Source organism: Nelumbo nucifera, chromosome 8 (genome assembly GCF_055504915.1).
Source record: "Nelumbo nucifera cultivar China Antique chromosome 8, China Antique-T2T, whole genome shotgun sequence".
Taxonomy (NCBI): domain Eukaryota; kingdom Viridiplantae; phylum Streptophyta; class Magnoliopsida; order Proteales; family Nelumbonaceae; genus Nelumbo; species Nelumbo nucifera.
The window spans coordinates 25,128,879-25,143,133 of NC_142656.1; the positions used below are offsets into that span (position 1 = coordinate 25,128,879).

General features: G+C 40.0%; 1 non-coding gene and 1 pseudogene across 1 annotated transcript; one reads left to right on the forward strand and one right to left on the reverse strand.

The window, feature by feature from the left end:
• The first annotated feature begins 1,493 nt into the window (after positions 1 to 1,493).
• Positions 1,494 to 1,801, forward strand: LOC148789771 (signal recognition particle RNA). Its single transcript, XR_016079980.1, has one exon.
• A 10,585-nt stretch (positions 1,802 to 12,386) lies between these two features.
• Positions 12,387 to 12,794, reverse strand: LOC148789772 (major pollen allergen Ole e 10 pseudogene; annotated as a pseudogene).
• Between the last annotated feature and the right edge of the window lie 1,461 nt (positions 12,795 to 14,255).

Below are 14,255 nucleotides of genomic sequence, written 5' to 3' on the forward strand. Positions count from 1 at the left end.
GATTTCTTTCAACACTTCGCCCTTATCGCTTGACGGTTGATCGACTACTTTACAAATGAATGAAACAACAGGAAAAAAAAAAAAGAAAAAATAACAATGAAATAGAAACCCCCAGCTTGGAATACAACACAATACAGCCTAAATGAAGCACAGGTGGCTGTGATATCTAGACACAGAAAGGCATTAATGGCAAAAGAAAATCTCTTGATTCAGATTTTTTTTTAATTTAGACTTACTTTTATCTTTCTTCATCTCCCAGTCTGACGTAAAGCGTGAATGTCAAGCATGGGCCATGGTGGCGGTTACGGTGGCGAACTGAGAACGTCACCCCTCCCGTAGGCTACGGTGGTGGCCAGCGGCGAGCCGTTTCGGTTTTATTTTGTTTTCTTGAGAAAGAAGATGATGGACAATGTATTTTATTTGTAAGGGTAATTTTGACATTTTAAAATTTCTTAAATCACACATGAAGTCAGGTGATATACATAACTGACTGTCCATTAACGGTAGGTATTAGATTGTCGCATTTCAAGAGTTTGAATATTAGATTGTCGCATTTTAAAATTTGGGTACTAAATTGGCACTCGACCTAAAGTATAGGGTACCTATTGGGAATTTTCCCTTTTTTCAATTATTATCCATTAAATAAAAATTTTGATAACTATAAAAATAAAAATTGTTTCAATATATAATACTATGAGTCTAGAACTAGTGTACCACCATGGCCACCAACGGAATACTATTTCAAGTGGTTGGATCTTAGTGGTAGAATCTTGGCTCACCAGTGGGATCACTCGGAATACTATTTCTACTATGTCTTGGAGTTAGGGGTGGCCACGAATCGAGCTCTTTACAAGCAATTCAAGCTTGACTCAGTTTCAACCGAGCTTCGAGCCGAGTTCGAATAGCTACAAAATAATAATAATAATAATAACAATAATAATAGTAATAAAATTATAGAAAATAATATATATGATAAAAATATTATATATAATATTTTTATTTTTATATATAATAATAACTAATTATTATAATTCTTAATTTTTAAATATCAAATAAAAAATATTTTTTATATATAACTTTTTTTTTATTTTGATAAAACATTTTTCTCAAATCAAGCTTGAGCCGAACCAATCTTAAGCTTAGGAACTTTTGACTTGAGTCGACCTCGAACTCAAGGTTCTAGCTATTCAAGCTCGGCTCGGCTCGGCTCGAACCCACCCCTACTTAGAGTTAATAATTAGTTTATTGCCAAATGGACATCAAGATCAACAAGAATTCGAAATTATTAGTATTTCCCATCCCACCTCAATTGCTTTGTAACTTGGATAAATAGCTTTAAAGTTGAATAACCCCTCCAAACAAGAACCTTTAACTTCCACAATATTCTTAGATTGAGAACTTGAGATGAACACCACGTGTATGGCAAAAGTCCCATATTGGTAAAGCATAAGAAGTTCTTGTTCCTTATTAGATCCATCAGTCCATTAGATGTTGCCGAGCTTGGTAGCACAAGCTTGTAACTCAAGCGAGGGCACCAAGGTGATTGAACGTTGGCTCGATTCTTGCAAGCAGGAGCAGTCGGAGCTAATTTGCTGGCACGCCCATTCCAAGTAGGGAGTTGAACCATGTGACGTGAACAAAAGCTTGGGTCATATGGCTCTTAGAGTGGAGGGCACCGCGTCAGGCTGGCTTCACAGAGCAGCGAAAACCTCCCGCTCCTATAGGTGGAAGGACAACGAACTAGTGCTTCCCTGTCCCAACAATTGCCCTAAGAGTCGAGCCTAATCGGACAATCACCTTTTGCTTTCTTTTTTTTTACTGTAAGTCTGTAACAGCTACTGGATTCATTCAAGGGAAGAGATTTGGGTTTTTATGGAATCTTGTAGATCAATTTAATTTCCCTTTTCTTTCTCAATTTGCTTAGATACTCCTATAGTTCTATGCGTCCATGAACCACTAAGGAAGGCGCACGGCTGAATAGTTTTGTAACTGTCCATTCTTGTGTCCTTCCATTCTTTGGAATTTGACTAAAAATTAACTCTTAAAAGACCCAAAGGAAGAGAGAAACAAATGGTAAAAACTCTTGTTCTTTAAAATTGGGTAGGAGAGAAAAACAAGCAGATCGAACTTGTTCTACTCTTTTCACTATTGCTTTTCAAGTTTTCTTCAGATTTTCAGGCAGGAATTACTAGGTTTGGTTATTACATCATATGATATATGATATTCTGGAAACCTACAAATGGAAACATTTTGCCTTTCAATGTTTGAATTTAAAGTGATCAAAATGGAGGAAATCCTAATTTGGTGAAGGTTGGTGATGATATCATTATCTACTGAAGTTTGTCTTATTGCCTTAATGGATTTGAGGGCATGCATTTTTCAATTCTTATCCGTAAATAAACAAATGATAATAAATAAAATAATAATTGTTTCAATATATAATTCTAGGAGTCTAGAACCAGGGTACCGCCATGACCAATGTCCACCCAATCGGACACCATTTCAGATGATTGCAGCTTAGTGGTAGAGCCTTGGTTCATTAGTGGGGAGGCCTGGAACAATGACATTCGGTTATGTCCACACCCATTGAATCAGATTGGCCCAGATGATAAAATTATATCTTGCCACATTGGACATTGAGTTCAATGTCTAATATTCTGCATATATTCCCACTTAAATTGCTTTGGATTGATAGCTTAAAGGGTCCTACTATGATATGGAAAACCATATAATATCTAAAACCTCTGCTACTGCCACGTATACAGCAGCTACCTGAGTTATGTAAGAAGTAACTGGTAATTATATTTTTATATGTTAATTAAAATTTAACACTTTAACCTATCCGTTAATCTCTAATCTTCCGTTACCCATTCTTATATCCTTCAAATTCCCTCTTCTGGTCAACTTCTTTGAGCTCCCTCTTCTGGTTGAACTTCTCCTTCAAGTTCCCTCTTCTGGTCGAACTTCAAGGGAACAAATTTGCTCTGAAAAAATTTACAATACGTTTTTTGGCCTAAAGATCAGTGGCTAATTCATTCTTAAGAAGTTTTGCCCTTTGATATCAGGTTCAAACATTTTTAGCTGAATAAATGAACACTTGAATTATTCAGTATTTGATCATGACAAGTTTCATCCTGAAGGGTATAGGTACTAATGAATTTCTATTCTATAAATTTACTACACATTAACAAAGTATGAATTAAATTTTGACAACTGCATGAAATTAACATTAAACGAGCAATGAAATTCATTTCCAAGCAGCCAAAAAGCAACCCTAAGAATCAAGAATCAACCTACAAATATACATGTATTCCAAGTTTCTTTTTCATCAATTCCACCAATACCTCGTTGTGTAGATCCCTGCTGCAAGTTCTGTCACTCCAGCACTTATTCTGGTCTGTCAATATGGCCCACAAGCCACCTACAAGAGAACAAGACTCGTCATTCCAACTCCAACATATACACAAATGTAGAGAAGAGGGATCTAATTAATAATAGTGTCTTGCGAATGAGATAACACCTAAAAATGTGTTTGCCGTTTACGATTGGTGTCGTCCATGGAGAACATAAAGAAAATCAAATATGATATCGAATACAGAGAGAGATGGAGAGAATGACAGAGAAAGAGGAGATAGAGATTTACCGGTGCTTAGATGCCGCCACTGGTTCCATCCTCGCCGGTGATGTGAAGTTTGATAAGAGATAGAAAGAGATGACTGTGGGAGAGATTCATCCAAGGAGGAAGAATGAACGGAAAGACGTTAACGTCTTTATTATTTGAAATGAATTTCTTTTTTTGAAATGTGATTTTAATTGTTGTTCAAACCAGTTACCTGCGATACCCAGTATTCATCGAAATAGAAAGACGAAGGTGATTGGTCCATTCCATTTCATTCCCTTATCCTTAACTTTCCATCACACTCAGTCGCATAACATCACATGACCAATATTTTTTTTTTCAAAACTTCTGAAAATACCCTTTCGAATCTCTCTCTCCTGATCTCTTTCCCCGGATAGCGGACTAGAGATCAACTGAAAAATCTTAGATCTGGTACATAGGCTACATGATCCTTCGGCAGTCAGATCCAGTCCAAATCTCATATCTGAGTATCTCTTAGACTCCATGTCATTTTCCTCAACAGTGCTTAGCTCCTCTGTGACCATTATAGACATAGGCACTACCATCACTTGCTTGCCACCGTTGGCGGCTCTCCGATCAGCTCTCTGACGAGCAATGTCAGATTATCCTTCGGTTACCAGCGTTGGCTTTTGGTGCCCAGGATTGTTGATGCAGAGAGCATAGCTCTAGTATTTTTAGCTTTTGTCGGGAATGGTGGCCCAGGCAAAGCAGCCATAGTTGAAAAAAAATAGCAATAGAAATTATAACCAGCGGCAGCAGCACCGACCTTGCTCTCTCTCCCTCTCTCTCTCTCTCTTCCTTGCTCCTCACCACCACCGACCTCATTCCCACCATTTTCCCATTTGTCATGTATTGGAAACATTGGATTCCAAGACCGGCAAGCAACACTCACTGAAGTGAAGGGGAAGGCCTCAAGAATTCACTCCACATAGATTTCTCTGAATTAGCCATCCCTGCTGCCTGTCATATATCTAACAGCCTTCATTCTGCCTCATTCTCATTTTCATTTGTTTTTAGCAAGATCACTCTTGCTTCTTCAACGGTGGTGTTTACATTTGTTTTTATAAACCAACAAATACAAAAAATAGACAAATGGGTTCTCTTACTGTGTCTTCCTGTGTTATGGTTTGGGTTCCAACATCAACTATTACTTCCTCATCACTATGAATGAGTGATGAAGAAGGCATCATTAATATTTCTTTTGAAGAGAATTTTCATCTTGAATTGATATTTAATTTAAGAGGGGGGGGGGGGGGGTGCGGCCAGGACGATGGATCTAAGTGGGAAAGGGTTTATGGAATGAGGTGACAACTTCAGGGATGGAGATACAACGGTGGTGTGTTAAGACGTTCTTTTGGTGAAAGAGGAGGAGACTGGGAAGTGGGAACTGTTAGCGATGGAGAGCGGCATTCTTTCAGTGGAAGAGGAGGAGACGGGGAACTATGAGCAGTGGAAACGAGTTAGGCTCTGTCGTTGGACAGGACCCCTATATACCATCCCATCTCTAGGAAAAAAAAGATAAAACCCAGAAACAGGAAACTAGATCTGTTTTTGAAACACTCATTAGGCTCCGTCACAGGACGGGACCCCTATATACAATCCCATCTCTAGAAAAGTAAAAAGACAAAACCCAAAAACAAGAAACTAGGTCTACTCCCAAACCCTCATCTAGACTCTCATAAGCTCCCCAACAGTGACAACTTTCTTTGACTTAGGTGGATCCTTCCCCTACAATGACAGAGAATGGAGATTGGGATTTGCAATAGTCATCTTGAGGAAGGGCAAATTCAAACCGTCTCCGAAACATCATCAGAACTCTTCGTCAATTGGGTTTTATTTTGAAATTTGAGAAATAGTGCAGGGCAAATTTGACATTTGGTTTCTTTTTACTTTAAGGCAATATGTAAACAGTACGGGTAGAGTTAGTCAATTAGCTAAATAGTAGGGATAGTTTAATGAAATTGCCCATATATATGTATATAATTATTTATTTTTATAGAAAGTTTGGCCTATAGTTGAGCTCAAACTTCAAGCTTTTGAGTTGAATAGAACTCAAGCTCAATCCTTTAACTTGAATTGAGCTCAAGTTCAAGCACAATCACTATAGGTATTTTGTGAGCCTAGCTTTAATAGCTAGGTATTCAGCTCAGCTCAGCTCGAATCCACCCTTGCTTGTAAATCGAGCAGGGGCATAAGGTAGTCAAACGTTGGCCCGACTCTAACAGGTATGGATAATCGATAGAGTTTGCATGGGCACCCCATATGTGCCCCACAAAATATCTCAACCGTGCACTAGGAACATCTCCCAAAGCAAGTATGGGAGATGTTCCCAATGCACGTTAAGATGTGCATGTGGGGCGCTCTTTGCTGGCCACCAATCTTAACTCCAATCGGCACTTATTTGTTGTCATGCTCGTCTCAAATATAGAGGTGAGTCACGTGGCTTTTGCGAAGGCTTGGGTCATATCCCTAAAACGGGATCAACTTCCCACATAGCGCACCCCATAGGGGCCCCACCGCCCATCCCCTCTGTACATTGGGAATATCTCCCCATCACAAGCACAGGAGATATTCCCAATGCACGGAGGGGATGAGTTGTGGGGTGCATTCTGTGGGCAGCCAATCTGATCACCATGTCCCTCTTAGAATGAAGGGCACTACATCAGCTGTTAGGCTGGTTTCTTAAAGTAGTGAAAACCTCCTACTCTTAAGGAAGGCAACGGGGTGTTTTCAGGGAGGGTTTTGTAAATTCTAGACCCTACCCGTCACTTTAAACCTCCCAACCTGTACCAGCCCCAAAATCTGTAATGGGTTAGATTTTGAGAATCCAAATCCTTCCTGCACATGAAAATGAAAAACCCTCTCTAACCCTACTCTCCCTACATTCAGGGATATAGAAACTAGATAGGTTTAGAACTCATATATAATTCCATATTCTTTCGTGTTATATATAAGCAATAAATTAGTTAAATAACATAAACAACAAAATTTCTAATTATTTAGTTAAGCCATATAAAAAGCATATAAATTATCAATTATCCTTTACATAAAATTCAAAAGGTTATTAAATCCAATACCTCGTAATAAAGTTTATATGCTGTCTAACAATTTATAGATCGGAAATGATCAAATATCCAAAATGTATGTCTCTCTCCCAGCCGTTCTTTCTCTCTCAATACATGAATGTATTCATGTCTTTAAAAGGACAAAGGGAGATCGACCTCTGCGTCTTTTTTTTTGTTATGGATCGATGTTATTTTTGTTTAATAGGAAGCAGGGAATAGTTAATCAAAAGCAGTGTTTTCAACCAGCAATTGATCCTGTTATTTGGACCATTTGAATCGTCACTAAATCTTTATTTTAGGTATTTTGAGTCCGATTCTATTGAAATCCACTGATGGGTAAAAAACCATATGATCCGAGTAGTTTAACTATTGATTGAAGAGATGCCAATGCTGTACCCCTTGTAGTTCAACATTCTGTCAAGGTGATTTCTCACCACCGCCGTAATAGAGCATCTACCATCACTCAATTGAGACGCATCAAAGTTGATTTTGACCGTGTCATGTTTCAGTAGGCGCTAATAAACATCCACCCATTTCTTCTCCGGTCTCGAGGTGCTTGAACCCTACAAAATAGAGACATACTCCTCCAAGTTTTTTCAAGCTTGCAACACCACCACTTGGGGGGGGAAGCCATGTCCCACAAAAGTTTATGGTTTCTATTCTTGAAGATCTGCCATAGCTAGTAAACACTGATTTCCACTAAATTGTTATTATTCTTTTTATCTTCCTCATAATTTTATCCACCATGCTTTCAAGTCAGAATTCACAATATTTTTATTATAAATTATTTTGTTTTGATTAAATTTATTTAAATAGAACATTAGGATCAACACTGTCATTTTAATTTAATGGGAGATCAATTAAATTCATTGCAAATTATAAATTGTGTTTTAGTAAAATTTTAACTATAGGGTAGATTTTAGTGAATCCATGAATCTATAAAGGGTATTTTAGTAAGTGACCATTTCTATTATTTAGCATTCGCTTAATAAGTCCCATGCATCACACGGGTCCCCGCTAGTTTTTTTTTTCTTAAACAAAGAGGTGCTACACAAAACAAGATGGGGTAGCACTCCCCCTCAGATCGTCTAGAAAATAACATTGAGATTCCAAGGGGGATTACCAAGGTTCATTCCCAATGAACCTTGCCCGCTATCCAGTCAACCGCTTTATTAGCTTCTTTAAACGCATGTCTATGCTCTACTCTAAATCCAAGTTGTCACTCTATAACAATATTTCTAATCGACCAGGGGGCTTAACATTTCCCTTGAGGCAAGCAATGACAACACTCAAATCACCTTCAATGATAATTTGATGATCTACTATGGGCCTCCCACGCAGCCCAAGTAGGGTGAGCAAAAAAAAAAATCGAACCAACTGAACTGATCAGTTTGGTTTTTGTTCAGTGTTTTTAAAAACCCGAAGGTATTGATTATGTTTCAATTAACCAATATAAAACACCAGTAGTTTGATTTTACTATTTGGTCTTTTTGATTTGGGTTTAATGTGTTGTATTTTGTTATGTTGTCTTTCTTTAGGAAAAAAATGATTGATGAACAATGGTGATGGGAAAATCCAGGAAGTATAAAATCTTGATTGGCAGACCGTGGAACATACTTCACTAAGTAAGAAGGAAAGCAATCAAATAAACTTCTGTAGTCAGCAACTAATAGATGAAGCCTCTACGGTGGAATCAAATTTCCCACCAACAAAAGTCGAAGGATTGATTAAGCATAACTTTCTAACAACACTTAGGAATAATGTTTTAAGAAAGGGTAATTGTCCAAAACCCACCATCACTTTTTCTGAATTCTCTTAAACCCACCAAAACTTTTGAAAACGTCTAAAACTCACCATGTCAGTGAGATTTTATTTTCTAAAACTCACCATTCGTTACAACACCATTAAAGTTGAATGATCCATGTTGTCCATGTCAACCTAAATGCATATTTCATGACTAAACTACCCCTGAATGGTGTGGGACGGCAACTAGGATGACGATGCTCCTTCGAGCTTGGGGGGAGCTTGGGAGCAGGTTCCGGAAGCTCGGGAGACCTCCAGTGATGTGGCCACTACTTCTCGAGGGAGAGAGCCTGACACCTTCGGTCCTTCCTCTATGACGGAGGAGAGACTCAGGTCTCTAATCCGCTATTTTTCACCTTCCTGGAGACCTCGTCTACAGTCTCCCCACTGGTAACTTCCCTTGAGAGCATGGTCCCGATGATATAGTTATTTTCCAAGAACAGCTCGAGGCTGGCCTGCATCTTCCCCTACACCCCCTAATAGTGGAGGTGCTAAACCACTTTAATGTTACCATCGATCAGCTTCATACCAACGCTATCCGAAACATGGTTGGGACCATTTCTTTGTGTTATGAGTACTGCCTCCCCTTGAACCTTGACATTTTTGCTTCTATTCTCTGTATCAAAAAAGTCACTCCTGGAGTTCCTCTGGAAAGGCGTTTTTACTACCTCTCTCCCTGTCGCGGCTATAAGCTCTTGTACGAGCTACCAAACAAGATTCCCGTCTGGAAGCGGGATTATTTTGTGGTCCGTAACCCCGAGGAGTGGCCCTTCCCAACTTCTTGGAGAGGCGCCATCCAGGACCCTGGGGCCGAGATGGACCCTAAAATTTGGAAAACGATGTTGTCCTGGGCATCGGTAGGCTTCCTCTGTTCGGACTACTTGACCGAGGAGAAGCTCGCGCAGGCCGGCTTGAGCCCGGGTAGGTTGCCTTTTAGGTCGCGTAGTGCCTTGTAACAATATTGTGTATATATACATTTTGTTTCTTACCGAACTAATATCTTGTGGTTTTTTGGCAGCCATCATGTCTAGTGTTGATGCGCGTCGCCTCCTCTCAAGCAACTAGAAGCGCAAAGTGAAGAGATCACGTCCTGACCAGACTCCCACCTCTGGGGGTACTGAGTTCGGGTCTGCGGAGCCAGACTTCAATTCTCCACCTCCTGAAGTTCTGCTGCCTCCATCTGAAGGAGGTGCTGGCGGAGTTGGCCTCGAGGAGGGCGAGCTCCCGCAGCAAGGGGTGATTCCTCCTAGTCCTTCTCATCCATTTCCCTACCTGCGGCTCCCAGCGGGGAATTGGGAGGGTGTTAATGATTATGTAGTGGCCAGGCAGAAGAGCTGAAGGGCGATCTGCAACGAGGAGATCGCTAAGTGGGGGGAGATGGAGCCTGGGGATCTCGCCGCGCTCACCGCCTCTCACTGCATGGTGGTAAGTGGTCCTTCCCCTCTCCTTGTTTTTTGCTTCCTTTTGCTGCCTTCTGACCTTAGTCTCCATGGCCCTCTAGACGAACATCCACTCCGGCGACGCTCACAACCAGAGGGTCATCGTTCAGAAGCTCCAGGACGAGCTCGACCGGACCCGGGGCGAGCTCCTTCACAATCGCAAGGGGAGCGAGTCCCAGGAGCAGCTCGCCCGGGACCAGGAGGCACAAATCGCCAGGCTTCCAAGGAGAGCGCATGCTAGAGGGAGGAGTCGTCGAGGGTTTCCGCAGAAAGGGAGCTCCTTCGCCAACAGGTTCGGGACTTGGAGTCCACACTTCTAGACCGAACTTAGAACTTCGACACCATGGTGGAGGCCGAGCGGGAGAGGGCGGTCTGGGACTTCAAGGACTCCCAAGAGTATCACGACCTCCAAGTGGAGTATGGCTCGAGCTCGTACCGCTCCGGATTCAAGCTCTACCACTGGTTGGTCTGAAAGAAATTCTCTGGGCTCAACATTGACGGCATTGCAATGAAGGGCCTGGCTCTTGAGACGGCGGACCAGGCGGAGGAGGAAGAGCCTGACTCCCTAGAGGACGAGGATGAGGTGGAGGAGGTGGACCCCTGAGGCTAGCGGCTCTGCTTTTCTGTTCTTCTGATTGCTGGTGGCTCCCGGGTGCCAGAACCCGGTCTTGAAAGATCTTCTTGGGTGGTTGTTCCCTTTTATATCTCTTATTGAACTTTCTCGAGCTGTTTAGCTCGGTTTTTTTTTATATCATGGTAATGAAATTTCTTTTTCTTCAAAGTATGGCGTGCTCCCTTTATTTTTTGCCAAAGCGATCTCATCACCCGAGCTATTAGAATTGCATACCCGAAGTAGGAATTTTCAGTAATCGTTATCCCAGGCTACCCTTAACATTTAAGGCATCTCTACGGTATACCGCGAAGTGATTACCATGTATGCCCGAACTATACATTTGTTGGTTATTCCTCAGGTCGACCAACGTACTGAGATGAGCCATGCTTCGTAAGGTTTAAACCTGAGTTGCTTACGCCTCTGATATTTCATACTTTGCCTTCGACACTGAAGTGGCTAAGTCTTTCTTGATGCCGAGGTCTTTTAGATTTGGGTTTAATGTGTGTATTTTGTTGTGTTGTCTTTTCTTTGAGAAAAAAGGATGGATGAACGATGGTGATGAGAAAATCTAAGTAGAAAATCTTGATTCAGACCGTGGAACATACTTAACTGAGTAAGAAGGCAGTGAAGTAAATTTCTCTAGTCAGCAGCTAATAGATGAAGCCACTATAGTGGAATCAAATTTTCCACCAACAAAAGTCGAAGAATTGATTAAGCATAACCTTCTAACAACACTTAAGAGCAATGTTTTAAAAAATTATTTGGAACCCCATTCTAGCCATCAGTTTCCAAGTCGATAGTTTGATTATCTGGTCTCAATGAATAGTCCATCCTAACAAAAGTAATTAAAAAAAATGGCCAAAAACCATTAAATGAATCAAATGATCCCAAACTAGGTTTGAGACAAAATGAAACCGAATGATTGAATGATATCCAAACCGAACGGTCCGACCGTCTGAAAAAACAGTGGCTATGACAGCAGCATCAATATTTATCTTATGCCCTGTAGGAATTGAGGCCTGGCCTGAGGAACAAAAGTATGGTAGTGTCGGGTACCACACGCTTCTTAGAAGCAATTGAATCTGGGAAAGGGATTTTGTGATGACTCGTTTGGGATCAAAAAGGACAATTTAAAAAACATAAGAGTTTCGAGCATGGCAGATCTGGCACATATATAATATTAACATGTAATCACTGATTACATCAAAATTTGGCAGAGCATCTAGACGAAAATGCAATTCAGAGCCAAATTAAACCACATGGGGATTACGGTAGGGCATTGAAAAAGAAGATGAAGTAATGTTTCTTCAGAAGAGGGCAAGAGGTATCCAATGACATATAATGCTTCATCGGTGCTGTAGTAGGAAAGATATTTAATACACTCTTCCAACATCATCAGCCTCATCATCTGGTCGTTTCAATTTAATGCTTCTCCTTTACATTAACAAAGAACAATTCAGAACTCCAGTTGAGTTTGATTTCTTTTGGGGGGCTTACCATGAAAACCATATTAATGGTTGAACATAGATCTACTCAATCAGTTGTTCTCTTATATTCACCCTAACAAAAAAAGACATTAGATTGGACAGTTATCACGAAATTTTAGGATTCTTAGTAAAGGTACTTGAAATTGAATTGCAAATACAAAATGCTGTAGCCACAACACAATCACAGAATGTAACACTTTTTTTTTTGGTGCTTCATGAATGTAAAACATGTTATTTCACTTTATTTTTTGTAGATTTTTCTGTAGTTTCTCCATGTAGGCAAGGCTGAAGAAAACCCATAAAGTAGACCAATTTATTCTAAAATCAACGTATGCAGCTTCATGTAGCCCGGTCATAAATGCAACTCCCATAACCTGAAAAATAAGAGAATATATATCAATGTTATAGAGCAAGAGAGAGAGAGAGAGAGAGAGAGAGCTCACTGGGGTCAGTAATGGTAATAATTCCGTTGTGATTGAAATCACAGTTCCACTCATGTCGCCCTCTCGATTGATAGTATCTGTTCATGACAAAGGAAGCATGGTTTAGCAGTGTTGGGGGAAGATAGCAGATACCACCTTCCTTGATGGGACTGCAGTCTATCCTCATATTCCCGCATACATAATCAATAGCATCAAGTAGTGCTGCATCGTCTGCGCCATTCTTTGCCACACACCATCTTTTTTCCTCCTCGTTGAGTGAAGGATTACTGAGATCCTTGGACCTTACACCTCTCAGAAGGACCATTACTACTATCAAGGAATACAAAATCCCCTTCATCGTCATATGTATGTCTATCTCCCTTTCTCTCTTGTTTTAAATCTCTTTCTCTCATGTCAGACTGTTTGCTTTGGTTGGGTTATATAGACATCAAAGAAGGAGCTCTATACATGGGTTTTCAATTTAAATCTCAAAGACTTAATGAATGGGGTGATAATAATGTTTACCCAAGCTAGAAAGGATCATGCATGTTAATTTTGAATCAATTAATTGATCTGGGCTGTGGCCACTCAAGTGGAATTTGGTTTAAGAAAAGCAAACCCACCTTGTCTGGCCATGGTTTTAGTGATTGCTATCACAGACTTCCTTTTATATATGTTTCTTGGTTTCTGTTTTGACTTTGGGATTCCTCAGTTATTTTTTTCACATAAAGCCTTTTCTTCTTTGGGATATATACTTTGTGTGGTCTCTGTTTATTGGATGGTTTGTTTTTTCAGACAAGCTTTTCTACTACTACTTCCATGGTTTGTTTAATGTGGAAGAGAATATTCCTTACCAAATTGCTTCTCCATTGATCAGTTGGTAAAGTATTGAAAAACTCAATGTAGTTGCACTCCCCTACAAGTGATGTCAATATTGAATTGCTAAAAATGTCTAATTTATGCTATTAAGCTATATGGTTCATGCCAGTAAGCTTGCAGCTTTTACTGTTTCTAGCAAGAGAGGATGCATGAAGGACGAAAAAATTTGTTAAAGGAGGCATACAGATCAGAGAAGCTATTTAAAGGAGAGAGAATGCAATCTCTAAGAGCCTTTGCAACAATGCTCCCAAATTTAGGTTTCAGTGTGGACTGTGGGACTATTCAGCCAGCAATGTGTTGGGTGGGGATCGGGTCTAATTAAGATATATTGAGATGTAATACATACTTGTAAAGGGAAATGTATCATGTATCGATACATGATAAATTTTAAAATAAAATAATAATATATTAATAATTGAAAATTGTAGTTTTTAGAAAGACAACATCTAATTTATTACTAACCAATTGAGAAAATATAATCCAACTTAGATGCTATTAAAACTGAAATCAATTTGTTTTCTCTTGTGGTGGCTTTACATTAATATGCTTGTAACATGAGAGAACGGATGGGAACCCTAGAGAAGCTGTCGGATCCTCCTTCGCTTGGATTCTTCCATCAATTACATTTTTTTTTTTTTCTTTTGAAGGGTTACACAACAGCGATAGACCATCCTCCAACCCTGGTTCTGGCAGGATTCGATCCCAAGTATCCGCTATGACCAACAGGAGAACTTACCAACCCACTGGTTGATACCTATTGCCAATCATTTAGTGTCTTAATGCTAGTAGTCTTTGGCCGTTGAAGTTTGCGTTGATTGGTAAATGTGTTCATGTCCATCATCCAATGTAGGAGATAAAAGAGCTCTTGATTCGAGCTTTTCATTTGAAGAGAAATCTGATAATTACC